The 26,897-nt window shown below is 37.1% G+C and overlaps 1 long non-coding RNA gene across 1 annotated transcript; it reads right to left on the bottom strand.

Moving 5' to 3' along the window:
- Positions 1-26,613, bottom strand: LOC132646773 (uncharacterized). Its single transcript, XR_009585018.1, has 3 exons — positions 26,571-26,613; positions 3,345-3,413; positions 1-51 (listed from the first exon to the last, which is right to left on the bottom strand). It is a non-coding gene; the product is annotated as an uncharacterized LOC132646773 (long non-coding RNA).
- Positions 26,614-26,897: the final 284 nt, after the last annotated feature.

The following is a 26,897-nucleotide window of genomic DNA, read 5'->3' as shown; positions in this document are numbered from 1 at the left end:
GGGTGGTTCAATATATGGAAATCCATCAATGTGATCCATCATATTAACAAACTGAAAGAAAAAAACCACATGATAATCTCCCTAGATGCTGAAAAAGCATTTGACAAAATCCAACATCCATTCATTTTTAAAGTATTGGAGAGATCAGGGATACAAGGCACATATCTAAACATAGTAAAGGTGATATACAGCAAGCCTATAGCCAACATCAAACTGAACGGAGAGAAACTTAAAGCAATCCTACTGAAATCAGGGACAAGACAAGGCTGCCCACTCTCTCCATAGCTCTTCATCATAGTTCTGGAAGTCCTTGCTAGAGCAATAAGACAGTTGAAGGAGATCAAGGGGATACAAATTGGAAAGGAAGAAGTCAAATTATCACTATTTGCAGATGATATGATAGTATACGTGAGTGACCCCAAAAACTACCAGAGAACTCCTATGCACTGCTCTTAAGTAGCTTCACTTTCCTGTCTGTTCTCCTGAGAGATGGATATATCCTGTCTCTGACTCATTCTGTCAAACCTTCTCTGATTTGTCTGTCCCTCAATGAATAGTCATTGTTTGGGATTAAAACTGTATACTAAGAGCATGCTTGCATTCCTGCCAGAGGTCCTGCTTTTCTGTTTCTGCAAAACCAATACTCACACCTCCTACACAGAATCCCTTATCATAAAGAGGTAAAGTTTGGCCAAAGAATTTTAAGTTTCTGTTTGATTTGTTCAGAATTTTTTCTACTGGAATATACCCTAATTGTCTTTAGATTTATTTTCATTTTCCAATAAGAAGGAAGAAATAAAAAATATTAACAAATCTCATGAAAAGTCTAATAACTGTGGTATTACACAGTTACTAGATAATACACATCATATTGTTATTTACTGATCTTTCATTATCAAATAACATTTCTTAATGAACTATACTAGTAAACTTGTTAAAACACTAAAGTTCTCCTGAGAGAAATCTTGTTTATCTATTGAGTACTCCCACAGCTACGAGGCAGTGGACATTTATTTTGAGGATATATCAAACAGTTTGTCAAGTGAGGCTAAACTTTCTTGCAAACAAATAAAAAGAAATACTATTTTGAAAGAATAATCTATCTTCTCTTCTTTATTGGGACAAACAGAGGAAAACCGCAAACAATTTCAGCCAATAAAGGCCCTTTGAGGGCTTTGTTAAAGGCTCACACAGTGGATACAGTAGCTATTTTGATCATCACAGAGATTAAGGGTATGCAGCAGCTTCAAGAGATTTAAATGCCACAAAATGATCAGAGAGGAGATGTGTGCCTTGGATCTATGTGATCCAAGCTTATGAACTGGCAAAAAGACACTCTTCATTAATTGAAAACAAAAATTGTGTCCATATAAAGTTGTTTCCTAAAGAGTAAAAAGTAGCCTAAGGATTGCCGAGGGTGTATGGGAGAAGGAAATGAAAAAAGGAAAAAGAAATTACAACTACCTTAGTGCTCGAACTGTGTAGGACTTGGAAGGAGCAAAGGAAGCAGCTAAATCAAACACTTAGCTGGAATGGAGAAACAGAAAGCAAACAAAGAGGAATCCAATTACTTTATGTTTGTTTTTGTAAATGGTTTTTCTGTAAGAGGAACAAAAACTATTTTGACTTGTTTTTCTCTGCACTGTACTGCTGGGAGCAGCCAGTACCTTATGAGTAAGTCCAGGCAACTGCTGATACTTCTGCTAATGCTAATTAACCTCCTGCCACAAATATCAACAGACACACATCAGTGCTTGTCTGTATATCACTCCCTTCCCCCCCCCACCTTGTAGTCTACATTGCTCTAGGCTTCATTGGTTGCTATTTATTAAGAGGAATCAAATCTGGCAGAAGAAAAACAAGATGATGCAAAGGGTCACATTATCTCTTCTTTTCCAGACAGAAGTGGGGGGGGGAGCTTTAAAATGGCTTTAAGAAATGCAAATATAAAATTGCTCTAAGACAGTGTGAGTTTCTGGATTGGAGTGTGGTGGTTGGGAACTGGGAGGGGCTGGCCTTTCTTACAGTTTATCTGGTAGGGATTATCAAGGGCATTCCTAGCTGTAGAGTATTGTGAAAGTTCTCTCAATCTCTGATCTTTTTGCATAAGTTCCCTTTAATTCTTTGTTCTCTTCAGAGAAATCCGATTGTATAGCCTGATGATAAAAGGAAATGCTTTTATTCCTTTTCCTCTGAACCACTTTTCCAAGGTTGAAACAAAATCAGCATTTTCGATATCAATTTGCACATGGTGACAATGGCCCAGACATATGCACCTGCCTTGGGTGTCAGCTCTAACAGCCTTCTCCTAATATGCTCCTGATATCTTTCATGTTTTCAAGGTCTTCTCACTTCCAGAATGTTTTAGCCAATTAATTCAGAGGTTTTCTGTTGGCTTGGGGAAACAATGAAAAGATTTGTGCTTAAATGAACATTTTAATACTCTCAGCACAAAATGGCAGTTTAGTTTATCCCTGTAACATCCTCTCCCGTCACTGTTGCAATTAAATACATATTTGAAGATAGCTTGGGTAGGTACCATGTCACCTCCAACAACTGTGCGTTGGAGTCCAGTAGTCTCTTGTTCTTTACTCTTAATACAAGCTGCTTTGTAATTTTGTAAATACTATGTGTATTTGCAAAATGTGTACTATGCAGGGCATTTGCCTGCATGCATGTCTGTGTACCACTCTCATTTCTGTGACCAACACAGGCCAGAAGAGAGTGTCTGGTCCCCTGGAACTGGAGTTACATCTGGCTATGAACTGCCATGGTGTTCAGGGAATCAGTTCTGAGCTCTCTTAATTGAAGTAGGAGCTCTGATCTGCTGAGCCAGCTTTTCAGGCCAATACAAGCAATACTTGATCCCAAACATTATCATAGATTTTTTTATTATTATTCATGTAAGTAATAATACTTAAAATCAACATAACAGCAAGAATGAAACTTATTGTTAGTGGAGAATAAGAAGAATAGGAAATCAAGATTTCAGCCAGTTGTACATTGGTTTATAGGTATAAGGTCCAAGACAGAAAGGGAAAATGTACATTAAAAATTTGGAGAAAGTTTTCTAGGAATTCAGTCACCATCTCTTTTTAAATGTTTTTACTTGCATATACTAAATATATAAGGTTTCTTTGTGGTATTTCACATGTGTATATATTGTATTCACCTCCCAGTACCCTAACGACATTTTTCTTCTGCAAATCCTTTTTCTTTGCCCAATTACTCTCCCCCCTTTTTTCAAGTTTTTGTTTGTTTAGTTTGTTTTATGGAGTGGAAACCCCATTATTTTAATTAGGAACAGAGACTTAAGTTTGTTTATAGGGTCACAGGTGTCTTACCATTGGAGATGTCACTGAAGAAAACGTCTCGTCCTCCCCATCAGCAAACTTTAATTACTTCTAGATTCCCTAAGAAGGAAGAGGTAAGATCTTATGAACTTCTCTAATCTTGGTAGCAAGATGTTGATAGAACCATTCTTGTGCAAGCCTTTTGAAGATAGTTGTAGCTACTGACAAGAGTGTATAGCCAAGTAAAGAAAAAGAAAGTGATCCATAGCATCCTGCCCTATTCTAGTTCTTAAGTCTTTCTTCATCCTTTATCACAGTGTTCCCTAAGTCTTGGAGGGAATGATATAGATGTCCTAAAATGGCCGAGCATTCAATAAGTCACTTAATCTCAGTACTTTGATCAGTTGTGAGTCTCTGTTGTAACAACCTACTCACCATGAAAATCAGCTTTTTTGATCAATCCTCCCAAGCTGCACTAATCTTCTGGAATAAACAAAAATATCTGGAAGGTAATTTAACATGCACATCATGTTCATTTAGTCAAAGAACAACAGCATTTTCTGGACAGTGGCCTGTGGTCTTTCCAGTCATGGGGTTTTATAAGTTACCTGCTTATGTATCAGTTTTTGTTCTAATCAAAATCATGGAAATCACCTATTGCTGTGGCACTGATATGTGAGTATTTCAGCCTTGAGACAGGACTATAATAAAATCAGAAGATACATTGGTCACTCTGGCATCCATCTTGAGCCCAGTGTTTTGGCTGGCCCACCTGAAGAAGAAGGTCTTCTGGTCTAAAGTTGTCCTCAAAGAAAAGATCAGGGTGGAGTATAAATTCAGCTCTGTGGTAAGATTATTCTTTCTGGTCAAGTTCCTAGATAGAAACACGAGCTGTTGCTATTCACAGCATCACAGTACAGCTGTGTGTAGATAAGGAATCTCTGGTTAAGCAGGAATGGGTAAAGCGTGGGATGTAGGTGATACCACTCCCACAATGGGCTACCCTTGCCCTCTTAGTTCTCCACAGACATGTCCTAGGACTGTGTCATAGTTAAAGACATTGGCCTTTACCAGATGGGAGAAAGTTTTAACTGTTTAATCATTGATGGTCTCAGGAACTTTTGAAATTTGTGAATCCATTCTCATGATTTGAAAAATGTATATAATTTTGTCTGACACATGATGCGCATATGAAAACTCTACCAAAAAATTCAGCAGATGGCTCCATACGTTCACAGAATTCATTTGGATCCCTGTATTATTTTTAATCTTGTAAAGGAATCATATGCCATGCATTCTGTTCATAGTAGGTCAAATAAATTCTAAGTTTGGGTAGGAAAATACCCTAAAATTTCATTTCTGATGATTTTCTCAGAACTTCACTGTTGGCTCTAAGACAGCCTTTAATCTTCTCTGGAAAGTTTCTCACTCCTTCACATGTATTGTTTGGCTGTGCTTCTTCTACTAAACTACCTGATGCTTTTGCTTTGTTTGGTTGACTCTTTTCATCTCTCTGGGCTTCACAAATGCTAGGCAACAGTGTTGTTTCACTACACGGCATGCGGTGTCACCAACCTGTTTTCAGTTCTGCCCATCAACATCACTAACTTCCTCTGCTTGGATCACTGGACTATTGACCCCAGTTTGTGGACAATACAGCTGCCTACTTCTAAAATAAAAAATAAAGGCCATCAGGTTTTTAAAAAAATGTACAGCAATTTTGTCTTTGACAGTTTAGAAAACAGAAATTTGGCTATTTAAACACAAATATAATTTCAGGGTATAAAATGAACTTCTATTATTCATCCATTGTTTTTTTTTTTCATTTGTTTAATAAATATCCACCACGTCCTTCTATGAAGGTGGTTTTTTTGGAACTGCTGTTTAATATAAAGTTCCAGGAAGTATCTTCATAAAGTAGAGAAATTATATGCTATCTGCTTCACAAAATGGAGGGGAAAGATGGAATCTGACATTACCTGCTTTCGGAATATTTTTTTTTTTTTTTTTATCTCCTAAAGGGTTTTCTGAAATTGCTGTTCTAGACGCCCAAGGTCAAGAAGTGAGACCTGATGTGAAACCTTCAAAGAAGTTGGCCAAGCACCTTTCTTTTATCTAAGAGAAGGGGCCCTCCCTCTGCTGATCTTATGTCATGGACACTGGCCGAGGGCTGTGCTAGGCCCAGAATATCTGCAACTACAAACAAAAAACACCACTTCAAAATTCTTTATGTCCTTCCAGATGACTCAGCATAGAAGCACTGCTTTTCTTTCATGTTTCTCAGGATGGTATTTAAATCTTTAGTATTAAATTTTATCAGCCTATAATTTAATTTGATCACTATGACTACAACAAAAATATATGTCATCATTATTAAAAGGGTTTGAATTTGTGTCACCAAGTTTAAAATTTCAAACTGTGTGTGTGTTTACATTGGGTTTGTTTTTCTGAAGCAGTAGAAGGAATTTAAATTATAGAAAAAGTAAATTAAAAACTACGGAAGTACTTCAGAAACACTGCTAACTTGCATGGTCGCGATTCCAAATACAGAACACAGAGCCTGGGGCTTACTCTCTCCTTCTGTGATTGCACTTGCCCAGAGTCCCTGTGGTCTGAAGCTAATTATTTGGGGGTTGTTTGTATTTTTGTGCTTATAAATGGCAGATCTTTACAGGGAGTAGATTTTTAGCAATTAAGAACTGGGTGTTTGAAAGCTTACTTCATCTGGGCCTGTTTCCTTCCCCACCCCCCTCAGTGGGATGAACTCAAGAGTGTAATTATGGGCTCTACCTCCAACAGCAACTGGTATTCTGCTTTGAAGTTGTTCATTTTTCCAGAGGTAAACTTTAGTTTCCTTATCCAGAAAAGTAAGACCGTCATAATTTAAAATTTAATATTAGTATGAAATAGTATAGTAAACAAGAAGGGGGAACTCAATGTTTAGCCCATGGTAGGGATTTACCCAGTGGTAAACACTTGGTTTTCTATCTTCTTTTCTACCAGCTTTCAGAGCATACTGGTTTTCTGGGGACAGAACAAAGTCGGTGGAAGCCATCGTAGATGTATTCTGAGAATCAGTGTAAACAGCTTAGAATCTACTATAGAACCAGGGCAAATCCTGCATCTAAACGATCTCTTTGAAATGAGAGAAGTGAGAAGGAACTTCACCTGGGGAGGTAGAATGGTGTTAATGTAGATGAGGAGGAAAGGAGGGATATAAAATATTAAAAAATGATGAAAACATAGTATTTTATGTTTACATTAAACACGCATTTAATATATTTTAAATAGTTATAGAATGTATAAATGAATGTGCAACCGTGTATAAATAATTTAAATCAAATTAAGCCATTTCGGATAAAAAAAATGTCCCCCATAAGAGCTATAGCTGGTACAACAAAAGTCCTAGCAGGAATGAGAAACCTGCTTTGAGTCATCAGTCAGGGGAGTCCAAGATATTTCTAAAGCTCTATTGGCTATTTTTAATGGCCTTGGTTGTATCTCGCACTTGAAGATAAGACCCTGTGGTTAAAACCTTGATCACAAGACATAGAGAAGTCGAGCTGGAACTGACCTAGAAGCCTTTTCTTCAAAGGCTAGATTTTATATTAGCAGAAGGTACTATACAAGCTTCCATTTGCGAGGCAGAATCCATAGTTCTAGCCAGCTGGGAAACCTCGGAACTACAATGACCAGCAGGACAAGATATCCCAGAGTGCAATAGTGACATGTGTGTCTTGGGAATAGACAACACTACGTAAGTGATATAAGGCTCAGTAAGAGTGAATCTATGCTTCGTATTATAAGACCAGCCAATTGTCTGCGGCTGACAACGTCATGAATGCTAGCGGAAACCGTAGTACTGTCAATTTCCTAAACCAGTATAATTTTCAACTGCATTCTAAATAATATTCTTATACCCACAGATAAGTGTATTTCTTACTCTTCATCAAAGAAGCTTCTTTTTACATCAGACAGAAACCATTAAATAAATCCACAAGTGGTCAAAATGCAGAGAACAACTAATGCCAGGAATCTCAATCCCAATTGATGACGGCTATAGCCTAATCCTACACCCAAGGGTCAGAGAACCAACCGCATGGAAGGTGGAGCAGAAAGACTGTAAGAACCAGAGGATCAGAACATCTATTATGAGACAGTGTCTTCTATGGCAAGTGCTGTCGCCATGTAATCTGACCAAAAGGATTACCTAAGGAAGATCTTCTCTATGACGGCACCAGCTGTCATCCCAAAGAGGATGGGGAAATTTTATAAAGTCCCACTTCTTTTTTTTTAATTAAATTTTTATTTTTTATATTAATTACAGTTTATTTCCTTTGTATGCCAGCTGAAGACCCCTCCTTTATTCCCTCCCAATTCCACCCTCCCTCCCTCATCTCCTCCTTGCCCCTCTCTAAGTCCACTGATAGCGGAGGTCCTTCTCCCCTTCCATCTGACCCTAGCTTATCAGGTGTCTTCAGGACTGGCTGCAGTGCCCTCCTCTGTGGCTTAGCAAGGCTACTCCTCCCTCAGGGGTGGGCGGAAGTCAAAGAGCCAGCCACTGAGTTCATGCCAGAGACAGTCCCTGTTTCCCTTAATAGGGAACCCACTTGGATACTGAGCTGCCATGGGCTACATCTGAGCAGGGGTTCTAGGTTATATCCATGCACAGTCCTTGGTTGGAGAAACAGTCTCAGAAAGATCCCTGCGCCCAGATATATTTGGTCTTTGTGGAGCTCCTGTCCTCTCCAGGTCTTACTAACTCCCCCTTCTTTCATATGATTCCCTGCACAGGGAATCTTGTTGTTTAAGAGCTATAGGTAGTTCAGAGCTTCTGAGAGGGGCAGAACTAGCTTCCTCCAGGGACAAGCCCTCTGATTGTGAGCTAATATTAAGTGGCCAGCTCTGAGCACATATGCATATGAGCAATACTAAATGTGTGTGTGTGTATGTGTGTGTGTGTGTGTGTGCATTGGAGAATTGGAAGTAGGAGAATGTGGGGTAGGAATGATGTAAATACAGTATTCATCTATGAAATAAAATAAAATAAATGTGAAATAAAATGAAAATGAAAAATGCTTATTCTAAAGACCTACTGACATTAGGAAGCTCTCTTTAGAATTGTACCAAAGAGATCCACACAGCCCGAAAGAATAATTTCATACTATAGCTAAGGACTTTTTAAAAGCATTTTTTTTCCTGGCCTAATATCAGTGCTCTTCAACAACTAGGGTGACATAGAGATGAATACATGGCCCTTGTTGTTTTCACATAACTCTAAGAGATTCTCGGATACTTTTGTCATATCTTTAGAGTTTGAATTGAAGCTTCAGAGGACAGAAAACACAGAAGAGATGAAAAATTTTAACAGACAAAAGCTGATGCTGCCAAGGAAACCAAATTGGCCAGCAGGGCTGCCAAGCTCACTGTCTTACTGTCCAGCTGCTGTAGGCTCATTAGCATTTATCCTTTCTATGTAGCCTGTCCTTTGCTGACCTTAGTTTTCAGGGACAGATAAACAAACTGGTAGCAAAGGACAGAACCTTAATTTTATGCTGTTTTAAAGGAGCCTCATTGATATGTTATCTGCCACAAAATCCTCTCACAGCTACAAGGAAGACTGCTTTCAGTCTTGTGCTTGGGAACTAACTAGTCTGTAAGTTGGAAAAGTCTGAGCATTTGAGAGTGCTTGTCTTCCCACGATTTCCATCTCTCTCCCCTAGTCTTATTCCTGAATGAATTGAATAACCGTCTACCTTTACAGCAAAGACTTTTAGACAGTTAACTTAGAATGCATTCCCATTTCTTTGTCAAGCTAAGCATCTCTCCTTTTCAAGCGTTGTCAAAGCATACAACCTCCTTCACCAAACTGCTTTTCTCCAGGAGTCTGTCTATGAAGTATACATTGCCCTTCATGTAAGGATGAAATGAGAAGATTGTGGATTGATCAAGTTAAAATGGAGTAGAGCTTTGTTGTAGTTGCTGTCCTGTTGCCTGCCTGCTGCCTCTTCTGGCATCATGAGTGATGACCATTCAAACTGATGACTCCCACAGACCTTAAGCCTGGCACAGGCTCCACAAAGCATGCTTACAAGGCTTTCTGCTTGCCTACAGCTATAATGTGAGACTCAGCCAGCCAATCAGGATCCTGATTGTTTTGTAGCTGTTGTTCAGTTTTGTCTTTGAATATTCATCACTTTCCCCAGTCTATTAAGATGATTTGGCTCAGGCATTCAAAGCATTATCACTTCCAGCTTCATCTCACCTGTAATCTGAAGCTTTTAATGATGAGATCAGCGTAAATCAGCCCAGTTCAATGACTATTTTGTACATAGTTTTTCATCTCAATTAAAGAGGAAAAGGTGTCTCCTAGTATAGCTCATCTCAGCTATTTTTGTTGTTTGTTTTGTTTCTTTTTAATTTATTTTTTACTCACTCTACATCCTGTTTATAGCCCCACCCCTTCTCCTCTGTCCCCTCCCCCATCCCTATTTCTCAAGAAAGGGAGCTCCCTTTCCCATCCACACCAGCTCATCTCTGCTGTTTCATGGAAGTCTAGAGAGACTGAACTTCTGCATTCATAGCATCTCCACATTGTAACACAACTAAAGGTACTTCAGAAACTTGAGCATAGTGGAGCTTATCTGTCATCCCAGTATCCGGCAAGTTGCATCAGAAAGGTCACTTTCTCTTAACCCATGTGGACTTCATAGTGAGCTTCTGTCTCAAAATAGAAAAAAAAAAAAAAAAAAAAAAGTAAAGATAGAAATGTGAAGTGTGTGAAGAGAACTGTCCAAAGAACACTCATGTACTAAGGCCAGGGTATAGAGGTAATGGTTTCTATGTACTGTTTAAGTTATGTCACTTCTTAAATAAATGTTTTATTTTACTCATCTAATAAGCAGTGAAAAGAGTGGTCTTAATTTGTATATTAGTGACATATTTTTCTGTTAAGCCACATTTACAAATAAGTCAAGATATACTAATTATTGTAATTATTTTGTCAAATGCAACTTAAATTTTAGATTGTCATTTGTAGGTAAAAATTAATGTCTGTTTATTTAGAGTTATTATTACATATTATCATTATCTATGGCCTTACTTCAAATAGATTCTTATTATTTTGTACCAAGAAACAGAACTACTGCTTACTTAAATAGAATACATCTAATGTTCTTTAATAACGACTTTGTACTTATTTATAAAAGTTTTCTTCTAAAATTTTAAAAATATATATAACTTTTTGCTACATAGTATTTTTCAGAAATTATATAGAATTCTTATGATTAGAATCTAAAAAATAAATGACAGTATGAAGTAGACCTGCACTTTTTATTTTCCTTCTGTTAATACTCTAATGATTTTGTCATTTTTTAGTGTGTTTTTATTATTTCCTAGAAAAGTTCCTATTTGTGTTGATCACTTTCCCCTCATTGCCTTTCCTCTCACTTAAATTTGTGTCCATTAAAAAAAAAATCCTATCAAGTACAATTTGTTCTTTAGTGTTTTACAATACTGAAATAGAAGTGCTATGCTGTCCTGAGAATACTTTTCTCTTTTGGAGTTATGTAACATAAATTTGTAAAGGAAAACTTTGAAGTGGAGATTTCAATCTTCCTTGAGCAACTTCCAACAGCCTACAACAGTATAATAAACTGACAGCATGTCTTTAAAGTGTCACTGTCTAAGTCAGTCTAAGATGTTCATCCACAGCCATGTTTCCAGTGATTGCATCCACGCCACAAAAGACTGAAAACAAGTTGACTACCATGAAGTTCCGTATGACTAAATGATCTTTTTTTATTCAAACCGATACCTTTTTTTTTCATGCAATATATTTTGAGCATGTTTTCCCTTCTCCCAAATCCTCCATCCTCTCTACAACCCAATTTTATGTTCTGTTATTTCTTACTTTCAAAACAAAAGCAAAAACAAAACCAAAATGACCCAATGTACATGTTTGTTTTCATTTTTTTTTAATTTGCTCAGATGGGGGTGGGGGGTAGGGGATGAGATGAGAGCCATAGCCAAGCTTTACTGATACACATAACTTGGGCTGAGCCAAGAGCATTTCTAACTACCCGTAAGCCTGGGCCTGGAAGCTTCTAGCCTCTGTTCAGTAAGCCTCCTAGACCTTGGATGTTTCAGCTTCCAGGCTTCACCTGCTAACCTAGACCTAGAATGTTTTCAGCCTCCCAGACTTATTGCTGAATAAGCTCATGCTTTCTAGTTTTTTTTTTTTTTTTTTTTTTTTTTTTTCTGAACTCTGGTTGGATAATTCAACTCAGCTGTTTAAACCTCTTCTCCAAGCTAACTGATTCAAATTGGGTTCATTTGGTCTCTCACTGAATTGCTCTGCTTGGAAAAAGTGTCTCTAAACTCTAGGAACTTAACTGCATCAACTCAGCTGCACTCAACTGAACTTCATTGAACTGCACTGGACTGTATCATACTCTTGAACTCAACTGTACCGACTCCATGAGCTCTATTACATTCCTGAACTGTACTGTCCTCCTCTTTCTGTAGTGACTTGAGTAGCTTCTCTTTTTATTGTGAGAGTCAGGCATATTCAATCTCAAACTCATTCCATCAAATATTGCTCTGATTTGTCACTTTGTCTTTCAATTTGGGATTAAAGGTGTGGCCTAAAGGTGTGTCTATACTCCAATGGGAAGGATGAAATGTGAGACGGTTCCATATTCCAGGGATGAAAGGTGTGTATTCCAGGCAGAGGAATTAAGGTTGCGTACTAAGGAAGTGTGTGCATTCACACAGACCTAGGTTTTTGGGTGTGATCTTTTGCCACAGGAGCCATATTGCTGGATTAAAATTCCCCTACAAACCCCCAAACAAAAAACATACCAAACAAACAAAAAGTGTTAAAAAAAAAAGAAAGAAAAAGAAAAAATAAAAACAAAATGAACTGAAAAGTTCACTAAAAATCCTTAGAGTTTACTTTGTGTTAACCACCTGCTTCTAGCATAGGGCCCTCCCTGAAATGTGATTAATAAGCCCAGTGACACTGCAGTGGACAAAACTGATTTTACTCTTGCCAGCAGGTATCAACTGCAAACAGTTTCTTGGTTAGCAGTAGTAAGGCTTGTTCACTTATATCTCTAAGTCCTGAGATGTTAGTCTATCTGGCTTGAACCTGTGCAGGTCTTGTGCATTTTCAGCACTCTCTCTGAGTTTATATGTATATAGACTTGTTTCTGAAAAACATCGTTTCCTTAGAGCCATAGATCTCTCTTAGCTCTTAAAAACTTTCTGTCTTACTCTGCTAAATTTGCAGACAGGAGCCTGACAGAGCTGTCTTTTGAGAGGCTCTAACCAGCAGTGACTCAGGACAGATGCTTAGACTCACAGCCAAATATTGGGTGAAATATAGGGAGTCTTGTGGAAATGTGGGAAGAAAAAGAAAAGGACCTGGAGGTGACAGGAGCTCTACAAGAAGACCAACAGCCAACTAACCACGGCCCAGAAGGGCTTGCTGAGACTGAAGAATCAACCAAAGACATGCAGTAACTGGATCCACAAAGATGTAGCAGATGGGCATCTTAGTTATACATGGACTCTTTTGCCAGCGTTTTGATCACTTTTCCCTGGAGGGACTGCCTTGCCAGGCCACAGGGGAAGAGGACATGTTCAGTTCTGATGCAGTTTGATGAACTAGGCTGGATGGGAAAGGGAGCTCCCTTTTCCTCAGGAAAGGGGAGTGGGGAAGGAGAGGGAAGGAGGAGAGGACTGAGAGGGGGAGAGGGAAGGGGTAAAAAAGGATGTAGAGTAAATAAAAAATAAAAAATAAAATAAAAATAAAAAATAAATTAAAAAGCAAAGCGAAGAGAAGAAACCTTCTTGTTTCTTCTTTCACACAAATCTCTGAGTCTTGAAAATGGGTCAGAGGGGAGCTGACGAAGACATCCCATTTAGCATTGAGCACTCCAAAGCCTCTGCACATTGCCCTATTGTTTGTCTCTGTGTTATTTCCAATCTACTAGAAGAACAAGTTTCTCCAATGATGCTGATCAAGGCACTGATATATATAGGTGTGGGAATAGATCATTAAGAGTTATTTTATTTCTATATTCCTTTATTCCCGTAGGCTAGTTTCAGGTCACTTTAGTAGAGTCGGGTTTACTTCCCTTTCATTGAGTGGGTTTTAAACCCAATCAAAATTTGGTTAGTTACTCCCAAAATATTTGTAGAACTATTACACTTGTATATCTTTCAGGCAGGTTACTGTTGCAGGTCACAGGGTTTGGACCTGAGGATTAATTTCTTCTCTGGTTAGGTACAGTGTAAATTCCTTTACCCTGTGTGGAGGTCAATAGTGGTGAAACTCCTAACTGGGGACAAGATTAACCTCTCTGTGTTTGTTGACCTAAGTTTTGTCTTCAGCAATAGGGTTTTGCCATCAGGTTCTGAAGAACAAACTTGGAAATGCCTGTGATTGTTTGAGAGGCCCCATGGGTCTTTTTTGGTCAATGATTGAACAAGATGTAAACCATTCCTAGTATTGTAGGTTTTACTTGATGGGACAAGATGTTTATTTGGGGTGGTGTCTCCCTCATTATATGATGATTTTATATAGATTCTTCTCATGTATGTATATATTTTAGGAAGTTTCTGCAGTGGTGGACTTCCCTATAGCTTTTTAGAAGGCTTTTGGTATTAATTGTTCCTACCCATATTTCTTAATTTAACCTTCTCTTCTATTCCCTTAATGTAATATTTAATATTTGATATTCTAGTTTCCCCTTTAGCTCTCTACAATACTGTATTCCATTATCTCTCTTTCATTGGGAGATCCTTTTCTCCTCCTATTAAACACTTAACATCTGTGGCTATTTAGACTGTAGCACATGTATCAAAAGTTCATAAACTACCAACCAGAACTAATAGAAAGCATGCAATATTTGTCTTTTGGGGTCTTGGTTACCTCTCTCAGGAAGATTTTTCTAGCTCCATCTATTAACTGGCAAATTTCATTGCTTTAATAACTGAATACTATTTTGTTGTGCAAATGTACCACATTTTCATTATCCACAGTTGATGGACTTCTAGATAGTTTTCAATTTCTGGCTATTATGAATAGAACAAATGAGCAAATATCCTTATAGTGGATATGTAAGCCTTGGGTATATTTGCATGAGTGGTACAGCTGGATATTTAGGTAGATCTATTTCCAGATCCTCGAGGAACTACTACACTAATTACCACCATGGCTGAATAAGCTGGGACTCCCATCAGCCTTTTCCACTTCCCCTCTCCTACTTTCTCATCACCATGAGCTCATTTCCTTTATAATCTTGTTCTTTCTAGGTCATGTAAGATGAAATCTCAAAGTAGCTTTAATTTATATTTCCTGATCTCCAAGGATATTGAACAAAATTTTAAATTTACTTCAGATATTAAAAGAAATTTATTTTGATGTTGGGTGACTATAGGATCAACTTTTCCTATGTTAAGTTGTCTAGTTAGGAACAGGCAAACACAAATGTCCCCAATGTAATATGGCAGTAAAGCCAAATGGTGATAAAAATAACTTATGTGTTCTTATTGCACCCAGATGAGCTCCCATAGGGATAGATATCAATGTACCCTCAGGAGGCATCCAGAAAGCCAGGGCTTGGGAATCTTAGTCTCCTTTTAATACACTACAGTCAAGTAAAAAGAGAGAGATTTATCTGTGCTGTTAAATGACAATAAAAGTAGTTATTAAGAAGAGACTTTTGACTGGCAAGTGATGTAAAAGTAACTTTGATTCACCTGATGTAATGGTCACCTCTGAGGCTTACTGCCTCTGTCTGCTAACTGGGGCCTAGTCCTGGAAGCTTTTAATATCTGTATAATCTAATCTAGGCCTAAAATGTTTTCAGCCTCTAATATACTATTGAATAAGCTCACCATTTCTAGATCTTTATAAATTCTATTTTTCTACTTTTTTTATTAATTGTTTATTCATTTTGTATCCCAGCTGTAGTCCCCTCCCTAGCCCGACTCCCACCCTTTTCCCTCTTCTTCTCCCTTGACCCTCCCCCAGTCCACTGATAGGAGAGGTCCTCCTCCCCTTATATCTGACCCTAGCCTATCAGGTCTCATCGGAACTGGCTGTATTGTCTTCCTCTGTGGCCTGGTAAGGCTGCCATCCTCCCCCCACCCCCAGCGGGAGGTGATCAAAGAGCCAGCCACTGAGTTCATGTCATAGACAGCCCCTGTTCCCCTTACTAGGGAACCCACTTGGACACTGGGCTGCCATGGGCCGCATCTGTGCGAATACATTGCTGGCTGGTTCAATGCAGCTGTTCTGGCTCAAAGCCCTTTCTACACCGAATGATTCCAACTGGCTTCTCTCACTTCTGACTGAATTGCTCTGCTTGGCCTCAAAGTAACTCTAGCAATCTGTTCTAATCTTCTGACTCCTCCTCTGGCTCATTCTGTCTTCACTTATTGCTAGCTTCTTCTCTCTTCAACTTGTCTCTGTAAAACTCTCCCAGTAAAACTTCCTCTTCTCTCTTTCTCTCTCTGTACTGCTCTCTCTTAAGTAGCCTCTTCTTCTTTTTCGTTTTCTGGAGAGTTGGCCATATTCTATTCTATAAAATCTTTCTCTGATTCATCACTTTGTCTGCCTCTCAATACGACATCACTTTCATACACGGATGCTTTCTTCTATGAAGCTTTACCTATGATGGTTTGTGATTAAAGGTGCATGCTAAGGGTGTATCTTCATTCCAGCTAGATAACGCAGGGCTAGAAGGTCTTTGGCTCAGATCAGCCATGATGCTGGACTAAATTTCTTCCCATCCAGGTACTAACCAGGCCCAACCCTGCTTAGCTTTCAAGATCAGAGGAGATTGAGGACAGTCAGGGTGGTATGGCTGTAGACTGGACTAAAATTGCTATACAAAGTTTTGTTTGTATTTTTGCATTTTAATTTTATTTAAATTATAGACTTCTGTGAGGCACTGATTTCTTTTTAATTAATTAAATAATTAATTACAATTTATTCACTTTGTATCCCAGCTGCAGCTCCCTCCCTCATCTCCTCCCAGTCTCACCTACCCTCCCTCTTCTCACCCTATGCCCTTTTCCTAGTCTCCTGATAGAAGAGGACTTCTTCCCTTCTATTTGAACCTAGCCTATCAGGTCTAAACAAGGCTGGCTGCATAATCTTCCTCTGTGGCCTGGCAAGGCTACACTCCCCAGGAGGAGGTAATCAAAGAGCTAGCCACTGAGTACATGACAGAGACAACCCCTGTATCCATTACTATGGAACCCAGTTGTAATTTGAGCAGCCAATAGGCTTCCTTTGAATAGTGTTTCTAGGTCCTTTCCATGCATGGTCCTTAGTTGGAGTATTGGTCTCTGCAGGTACCCCTGTGCCCAGGTATTTTGGCTCTGTTTCTGGCACTCTAAAGCACTGAATACTTATCTAATGAGAAGACATAGTATAATGCAGATAATTTTCAATTAATATTGTCAAATAAGGATTTATTCATAATCATTCTTTTTCTATAATTTCTAATGTTATTGCAGTGCTAACGGGAAACTAAAAATAGAAACAACTCTACCCATAGTCTTACCTCTTTTATCCTCTCTTCTAAACTGTCATCAAAAATGTAACTATTTCCCTCAGTTTATAGTGTTATGAAGATAGTTAAAATTATCAACAATAGCACTCAAAATTTCAAATTTTGGACCACTGAGATGAATTAGCTGGTAAAGTCCAAGCCTGATGATATGAATTCAATTTCTAGGACTCCCATGGGATAAGGAGAGAATTGACTCTTTTAAATTCCTTCCTAACTTCCAGATGAGCTCTGTAGCAAACACTCACTACACTAAATAAGTGTATAAAGCACAAAAATAAAACATTTTAAATTATGTAAGCATTTTATATTTGTGTATTTAGGTCTAGACTGAAATACTGTACATGGGTTTTCCATGATGCCATATTTTAGATGGTGGTGTGTGTTTGTGCGTGTGTATAAACCTATGTGCTCAATTTCAAATGGAGTAAGGTTTTCTTTAGTTATGAAAAAGAAGGATCAAAGATATATGTCAAAGAAGCAGCAGTAGTTTATCTTATCACAAGAATGTACTTCAGAGATAATTTGTTAGGAGCGTCCATGGCTCCTTCCTACCAATAATCAGCAGCTTTTGCATGACATGAGTTGGCACTGTGTCATAATACAACTGTTAATTTAGCTTAATTTTAAAAAAAATAGGCACCCACACACACTTTTCATTTTTCTTTATAACCCAAAGCAGGTATTTTTGCTTTCAACCCAGTTTCCTTTCTCCTGAATCAATGCAGTTGATAAGGCTTTCATTTGTTGCTTTGTGTCCCCGACTCTCCAATACATAGTACCTGTCGGTAGTTGCCAAGCAACTGTGACAATTGTGTGGCTCACACACATTGGCATTCATTCCCATGATGCTGTATTGTAATGTGTATGTCAAGTAGGCACACAACTGCTGACCAGAATCAGACTGGTACAATAAATGGGGAAAAGTAGAGACAAATGCAGCTTTTCTTCGGCATCTATCACTGACATTAGGTAATTGACAGGCTTAGAACACTGATTCTTTATGAGTGAAGATTTAAAGGAATTTGTCTTTTTATGAAATCGAGAAAGATATACTTGATAGCCACATTCCACTTAATGTGTAGATGTACACATATGTTTGAAGGGCTTCCATTATGAAGGTTTTTGCTTGTTTGTTTTGAAACAAGATCTCATTATGTATCTTTGGCTGGCTTGGACTTTACTATGTAGATCAGGCTGGACTCGAATTTACTGAATTTCACACATTTCTGAAACTCAACTACTTGAATTAAAGGTATGTGACATCCAGCTCTACAGCAGAGAATTTAGAAGGAAGGTGACTATGCAGTGAGATGTTCTGAACTGGCTGTCAACTTGTAGTCACACAAGCCTTTTTGGCCACTCCTTATTTTAAGCTTGCCCACTTAGTCTTCTAGATTCATGTACACTGTAAACTCAAGGGAAAAAGGTTACAATGTAAAGGTGCTAACTGTTTTGCCTTCTCAAATGAGCAGCATGGACAACTATTATTGGTTGTTGTGTGTACCACTTATGGAGTGAGGAATGTTTGAAATAGAGAAAGAGTCCTCAAGAATTTATTCTCTTGTGTTTATTTGTAAGAATACTCTTTTGAGCACTGTTCTGAAAATACTCTTGTTCTTTAAAATTGTAGAAATAATTAGAAAGGTTTTCCCGCTGAGCATGATATAAGACGATCTTGTCACTTATAAAAACAACAACAAAACTGGTGATAATGGGTGCCCACTTCTGTTGTCTTACCCGTAGTAATTTACGGCTTGGAAACTTCATTATTTCTTCCTTGGGTACATATTTTCACAGTTTAACCCCAGTGAGGGTACTTGTCTTAAGTATTGGAGTGATTTCTAAAACTCCAATTGGTTTCATATTAGAAGCTACCGCATTACGAAACATTCGTTCTTCCCTGTTAATTACAGGGGCGCAGCTATTGGCTTATACTTGTTCTCAGATATGTCCTGTTTTGGAGCAGAGAGAAGCACCGGTGGGCAGTTTTCTACCCTTTAACACACTGTTATAAAGGGGACCTCTGTTTTAGAAGCAAACTCTGCACTGCACACCCACGGCTTCTTGATGTTTGGACTCAATCATCTACATAATGAACCATCTAAGAATTGTATTGAGAATGAGTTCACGTTTTGTAATTGTTCTTATTCCTGATAGTCAAACAACTATTTATATTGAATGTTCAGTGTATTTGGTTTCATAGTTAATCTAGAAATAATTTCAAGCATATGGGAGGCTGCATGTGGATTATATGCAAATACTATAGCATTTTTTTATGAGAAATTTGAGTATCCGTTGGGGTTTTGATATTCCACAGACACTCTAAGAATCAGTCCTCTGTGGCTCTTGAGAGACAACCTAAGAATGTGTATGAAGCACATACATAAGATTCGTTTTAAATATAATTTATTTATTGTATACATAGAATTTATTTTAATGTTATTTCATCTTAAAATAACTTAATAGACTGTTAGAATTCTGCAACAACATTGTTTTAAAATATGTATGTACATATTCACTAATAAATTTTCTTTTTTTTCTTAAAGATTTGTTTATTTATTATTTATGTACATGTGCCAGCAAACCAGAAGAGGGCACCAGATCCCATTATAGATGGTTGTGAGCCACGATGTGGTTGCTGGGAATTGAACTCAGGACCTCTGGAAGAGCAGTCAGTGCTCTTAACCTCTGAGCCATCTCTCCAGCCCCAGTAATAAATTTTCAATAAAACAGTTTTCAGCATATTATGTAAAATGTGATACAAATGATAGGAGAACAATTCCAAAGCAAGTATTAAAAGACTAAAAACTTTAATGCATTAGTAGATTAGATGACCATTATAGTCACTCAAACACATAAACAATTCTATAATTCTTAGAATTGAATTAAATATCATATAAAGAGGCTTTTAAACTAACTCATTCTAAGTATTGTAGTTAGAGAAACAAGAGGTTATGAAGTTTTCTGATACTTGTAAATATTCTATGCATGCTCCACACTTTAGGATGTATTCTGAATAGAATATACACAATTATATCAGTCCCATGCACTCAGCACTTAATTGAATTCTAAGAACTCTTTAATTGACATTAACCAAAATTTATATAAAAGAATTATATTGAATCTTCCAAAAGATAGTATTTCTCCAGATAGTTATCTATCTTGCTTCATTTCTGTGAACTTAGAATAAAGTTAATTATTTTATTTGTAGTTAGAGAGTTTTAACAGGTATTTATGCATCTGGATACATTTCCATAAGCCAGGAGTTACTTGAGATTTCATGTATACAAGTTATTGCCTACTAAATCTATTGGAAACTAAACTTATTGTTTAACCATCACACTAAACTCTGTAAAAAGCTGAAACTCATTACAGTAATATATTGTATAACAGGGAAATATATTGCAATAACTACATATAACTATATATTCATTCTTCCATCTGTTTCTAAGCATTGTAAGTTAATTTTTCTATCAAATATTAGAGTTTAGCACCACAGAAAAGCAGTAAATTATATTAAATGTCTCCACTCCCTCTTTGAAGCTATTTCCTTTCCTACCTCAAGTGTAACTGCGTTTATTTCTATTTTATTGAGGCGAGTCAACTGAATTAGATAACGTTTATAAAACACAACATTCCTTGCTGACAACTGTCAGTTCATACTCATTCTTATCACTTGCTTCCAGTCCAGGTCTTTGGTATCTGTCTTGGGATCTTCTGCTATCCTAGAATCATTCTTTATACCAAAACTACTTCTAACATGGAACAGACGGAAAATAATCTACAACATTTGATCAAAGGGAGTTTGAATCTTAGCTCAGACTGAGTTTGGGCTTTCTGATTGAATGCTTGCAGCTAACGGTTTGACACGTCACAGCTCCCCAGCCCTGTCCTGGAATGCCTGCTGACTCAGCTGTCAGTCAAAACATTTGTTTTCCTTCTGCCTATGGCGTGTTTTGTGAGAATGTTTTCAGTTCTGGACCTTTATGGAACTTTACAGGGGAAATAGCAAGGTATCTTTATTATTTTATTAAAAATGTTCAACTTCTGTAAGTGGTTTTCCCTTCGTTGGAAATAATAGACGTTGGCCCAGAACTAAACAACATATCGACGAGGACAGCCCGTTTTTCTGCTGCTGTAAAAAACAGTGCAGCACTGAAATTACCAACTCGAATTGTAAGACTCATGTGCAGTAATTTTAAATGATACATTGTAAGACGTTAATCACCACCCTGTTACATTCCCACCACATGTACTTAAACAAACACCATATTTTTATTATTTCAACGTCATAAAAACGAATCATTATGGATAACTATTAAACCAATACTTCAACATCAGCTCATTATAGAATGCTTGATCTTGAAATAAATTAAGAAAAATAAGCTTTTATGTGCCTAGTATGTGCCTGTTCCTTATTAAAGCAAGTTAATATATAGTTGTTTTAATTTTTAAAATTTTTAAACATTATATTATAATAATTATTTTTTACTGTTATGATTGTGTCTGTGTACTTATGTGCAAGTACAGCATTCATATGGAGTGTGGAGGTCAGAGGACGGTTTTCTGGCACCAGTTCTCTCCTTCTGCATGTTCTGGGGGTTGAAGCTGGGTTGTTTGGCATGTATGACAAGTATTTTTACCTACTGAGCCATCTCCTGGCCATAGTGTCCTGGCTTTAGTCTCAAATTCATCATTTTAATTATTCAGCATTTTTCCAAGTATGTATTTATTCTCTTCTGTTGAATATTGGCTTACTAAAGAAAAAGAAAAGAACAAGAGGAGTAGGAGGAGGGCCTAGTCAGTTATCTCAGTGGATAAAGCTCATCTTGCACAAGTATGAAGACAGAATTCAGGTCCCCAGTACTGCATAGACATGCAGCTCCCACCACCCAGTGTTCTCTTAGCCCATGTGAGGCAGAGACAGAGAATCTCAAAGCAACTTGGCTAGACAAATTAGCTTTAATAAGTGATGTGAGTTCAGAAAGAGATCATACCTGAATACATAAGGTGTGATGTGATTGAGAAGGGCACACTGTGCTGACATTCAGTCTATGTGTACACATGAACACATTGTTCAGTGCACGTATGAGCCAGTATACAAGTGCGCGTTCACAGCACAAATATGAACACGCATACATCCATACAATGCACTCACACATTCAGGAAAAGGAAAAAGGAGCTGTTAATTAGTAAAACTAAAAGTCCGTTCTAAAAACTGAGTGTTTTAATATGAATGAGAGTGACAAATTATGAATTGTAAGAAAGTAATAATTTTAAGATGTCTCTTGCAAGTAACTCAGTTTCTACAATAATAAAAAATTTCTAAGTTCATAAAGGCATGATGAAAACTCAAGTGCAAATCTCTGATTTCCTTTCTTTCCCACAGTTCAGGATGAGAATGGATCAGTATTATCTTAGTGGAAGAATGGACATTTTTAAGGATTATCATCTTTATTTTGTTTTTCAGTAATTTATCAACATAGACCTAAATCAGTAAGCATTATTTACAGAATTTTCTGACTCAGTGTCATTTATAGAGCCTCTCAGCACATTACCAATGTGTACTGACTTTTCTTACTTGGGCCTCATTTTAACAATCTGCAATTGACTTTTAAAAATTTATTGTTGCCTCCAGGAACATCATGATTGATTATTTTTTCTCAATCATTTTAGAAAATACGTTACATTCTGATACTTTACTCTTCATATGAGTGTTAAATATGAGAAGTTAGCTCTAAAATGCTGGAATTGATGCTTGGGTTTCCTCCTGAGTATTCAGGTAGTAGAGAGAAGATGAAGGTAGACAGTAATTTATTGCTATGCTGTATGTTATTCAAGAAAACTTTAAGGAATGTTTGTGAACACTGATGGTCCCTATAAGTTTCCAATCTTGAAATAAGTTAAACTAAAATCATGATGGGTTAAAAGAAATACTAGCGGTAGAAATTTATGAAGTATTTATACAAAAAAAAAAATCCTTCTAACCTCACGTGTAGGCTTTTTTGCCCTCACAGCCAATTAATTAATGTTCTAGAGACCACATAAACAACCGTCAATTCAATTCAATTTTGACACTAAAAACCTGGAATTACCTTTAGATCCCATATATTAAGACCTGAAATCTACCTGACCACCCTTGATCATTCACAGTTTCCATGTCTGTTGAAAGTCCTACCCTCTTGAACTACCAGTAACAGGCATTCCTTATGAACATACAAGCTGATCAGCTCGTAAAGTGGCAAAACACAGCCACCAAAATCTCTGAAAATCCAAAGAGGAAACAGAAACCAAGAAATAAATTATCTACCCAATAAAGACAAACCCAGAGGTTAGCACCTAGACCTATATTCATGCCAAATCCTGGACATAAAAACACAATCAATAACAGCCAGGGTAAAATGTTTTCCTCCACTAGATCCCAGATATTCTATCACAGTAGGACCTGAATATTCCAGCATATCTGAAGTTCAAGAAAAAGACCATAAACCCAACTGTCTGATGATGATGGAGGTCCTTAAATTAAACATGACTAAAGCCCTTAAAGAAAGCCAAGAAAGTACAAACAGTTGAAAAAAAGTATAAAACTGTTCAAAATCAGAAAAGGGAAACAGAAGCAGTAAAGAAACCACACACTGAGAAAACTGTGGAAATAAAAAAAATTAGGAATTCACAAAATATCTGGACACAGGGCTCTTTTCTGAGACTGATAACTCCAACCAAGGACCACACATGCTGATAAACTAGAACCCTTGCACAGATGTAGCCCATGGTAGCTCAGTCTCCAAATGTGTTCCATAGTAATGGGAACAGGGACTGCCTCTGAAATGAACTCCCCCTGTTGGGGGAGCAGCCTTACCAGACCACAGAGGAGGACAGTCCTGATAAGACCTGATAAGCGAGGGTAAGAGGGAAGCAGAGGAGGACCTCTCCTATCAAGGTACTTGAAGAGGGGAATGGGAGTAGATGAGTGATGGAGGATGGTAGTAGGAGATGAGGGAGGGGGCTACAGCTGGAACACAAAGTGAATAAACTCTAATTAATAAAAAAATTAATTTAAAAATTTAAGAATTCAAACAGGAACTACAAAAGCAAGCTTCACCAACAGAATACATGAAATGGAAGATAGAATCTCAGGCATTGAAACTATAATAGAATAAATACACATCCACACACTCACTCTCTCTCTCTCTTTCTCTACATATCTATAAAACATATCTATCTATCTATCTATCTATCTATCTATCTATCTATCTATCTACCTATCTATCTATCTATCTACCTATCTATCTATCTATCTTTCTATATCAGTCAAACAAATAGTTAAATCTAAAAAATTCCTGACACAAAAATTCAGGAAATCTGGAACAATATGAACACACCAAACTTGAGAGTAATCAGAATAGGAGAAGGAGAAAAATCCAGCTAAAAGACCCAGAAAATAATTTAAACTAAATCTTAGAAAGTTTTCTTAACTTAAGAAAATGACTGTCAAGGTACAAGAATCATACAGAACACCAAATAGACTAGACCAGAAAAGAAATTCCCTATGGTGCATAATAATTAAAACACTAAAAATGCAAAACAAAGAATGTTAAAAGTTGCAAAAGAAAAAAGGCCAAATAAAGTAGGCTTATCAGAATCACAGCTGACTTCTCAGCAGGGAGTCTAAAAACCAAAAGGGCTTAGACAGATGTGCTTTAGAATCTAAGAGAACACAGATGTCACCCCAGACTATACTATACCCAGCAAAATTTTCAGTCACCATAGATGGAGAAAACAAGATAGTCCATGATTTAAATAGTATTTATCTACAAATCCAGTCCTTTAAAAAGTGTCAGAAGAAAACATCCAACCTAACGAGATTAACTACACCTATGAAAAGACAAGAAGTAAATAATCTCACACGAGCAAAACCAGAAGAAGCAAAACACACACACATACACACACACACCACCACCACCACCACCACCACCACCACCACCACCATCACCACCACCATCACCACCACCACCAACAACAAATTAATAGAACCAACAACTTGGTTATGGATATCTCTCAAAATCAATGCTCTCAATCTTCAAATAAAAAGACATAGATTAATATAATGGATGTGAAAGAAGGATCACTCCTTCTCCTACATCAAATAAACATACCTGAACATCAAGGATAGACATTACCTCAGAGTAAAGGGTAGAAAGATATTCCGAGCAAAAAGACCTAAGAAGCAAGCTTGTGTTTAAAATAAACAACTTTAATATATAACAAAATAGAAAGCAAACCAAAACTAAGTAAAAAATTTAGGGAAGGACATTATATACTCATTAAAGAAAAATCCATTAATATAACATTCCAATTATTACCATTTATGTTCCAAATATAGGAGACACAAATTAGTAAAAACAAAACAAAACAAAAAACAAAGAAAAAAATACTGCTACTACAGCTTAAACCACATATTGACCTTCATAAACTGATAGTTGGGAACTTCAATACCATACTCTCACCAATGGAAAGGTCATCCAGACAAAATGTAAACACAGAAATACTGGAACTAATGAACATTATAAACCAAATAAACCTAACAGATATTTACAGAAGATTTCACCCAAACACAAATGATATACATTCTTCTCAGGACCTCACAGAACTTTCTCCAAAATTGAGCACATACTCAGACACAAACAAGTCTCAACAGATTTAAGCAAACTGAAGTAACTTTATGCATCTTATGGATCGCCATGTAATGAACCTGGATGTCAACTACAACAGAAACAACAGAAATCACAAAAATGCATAATAAACAATGGGTCAAGATGAAAATAAAGTAATTAAAGACTATCTAGAATTCAACAAAAATGAATTAACAGCATTTTTTAGCTTATGGGACATAATCTAAGCAGTACTAGCAGGAAAGTTAATATCATTAAGTGACTAAATTAAAAAAAAAAGGAAGAGATCCCATACTAGCAACTTAACAGCACACCTGAAAGCTCTAAAATAAAAAGAAGTAAGCACACTCAAGAGTAGATGGCATGAACAGTCAAACTCAGGGCTGAAATCAATAAAATAGAAACAAAGAGAACAAAACAAACAATCAATGAAACGAACAGTTGGTTCCCTGAGCAAATCAACAATATAGACAAAAATTTATCCAAACTAACTAAAAGATGGAGAAAGAATATCTTAATTATCAAAATCTGAAACAAAAAGGGGACGTAATAGATACCTAGGAAATCCAGAGAACCATAAGGACATATTTTAAAAATCCATACCAATTTCAAAAATCTTAAAAAAAGGATAATTTTCTTGATAACCTCCACTTATTAAAGTTAAATCAAGATTATATAAACAATTTAAATAACTGATAATGAAATAGAAGCAGTCATTAAAAGTTTCCCAACCAAAAATTGCCCAGGACCAGATGGTTGTAGCTTGGAATTTCACCAAACTTTCAAAGATTTACTGTCAATACTTCCCAAAATATTTCACAAAATGGGAACAGAAGAAATGGTGACAAATTCACTTTATGACTGCAGTTACCCTGATATCAAAAACCACATAAACACATAAACAATAAATAAAGAAAATTAAAGACCAGTTTCCTTTATGAACACAGATGCAAATAATACTTAACAAAATACTTTCAAAACAAATCCAAGAACACATGAAAAAGTTCATCTACCGTGATCAAGGATGTTGCATCCCAGAGAGGAAGGGGTTTTGAAGTAGACTCTTAAAAGTGGGGAGATATGGAATCCCAACTGGCTGTCTTTGAAGTCTGTCAAAGCTTCTGGTGGAAAGACTATGTTTTACTCAGTTGAATTGTGTCCAAAGAGGTTCCATGGAAATCCCCGAACAATCCAACTGATGCTAAGACAAACGGGTGCTTTCTGCTAATTGATAGTGGGGCCCCTTCTGCCAAGGGCAACATCCACACAACTCAGTTAACAAGAGGAAGTCAGGCTGGAGTCTACATGGAGCCATCATCTCTGTGTTCTAGTCTCTTTGG

This window comes from Meriones unguiculatus, chromosome 12 (assembly GCF_030254825.1).
Source record: "Meriones unguiculatus strain TT.TT164.6M chromosome 12, Bangor_MerUng_6.1, whole genome shotgun sequence".
In the NCBI taxonomy this organism is placed as follows: Eukaryota; Metazoa; Chordata; class Mammalia; order Rodentia; family Muridae; genus Meriones; species Meriones unguiculatus.
Note: the sequence above shows the minus strand (reverse complement) of the source record. Positions and strands in the feature narration are given on the sequence as shown.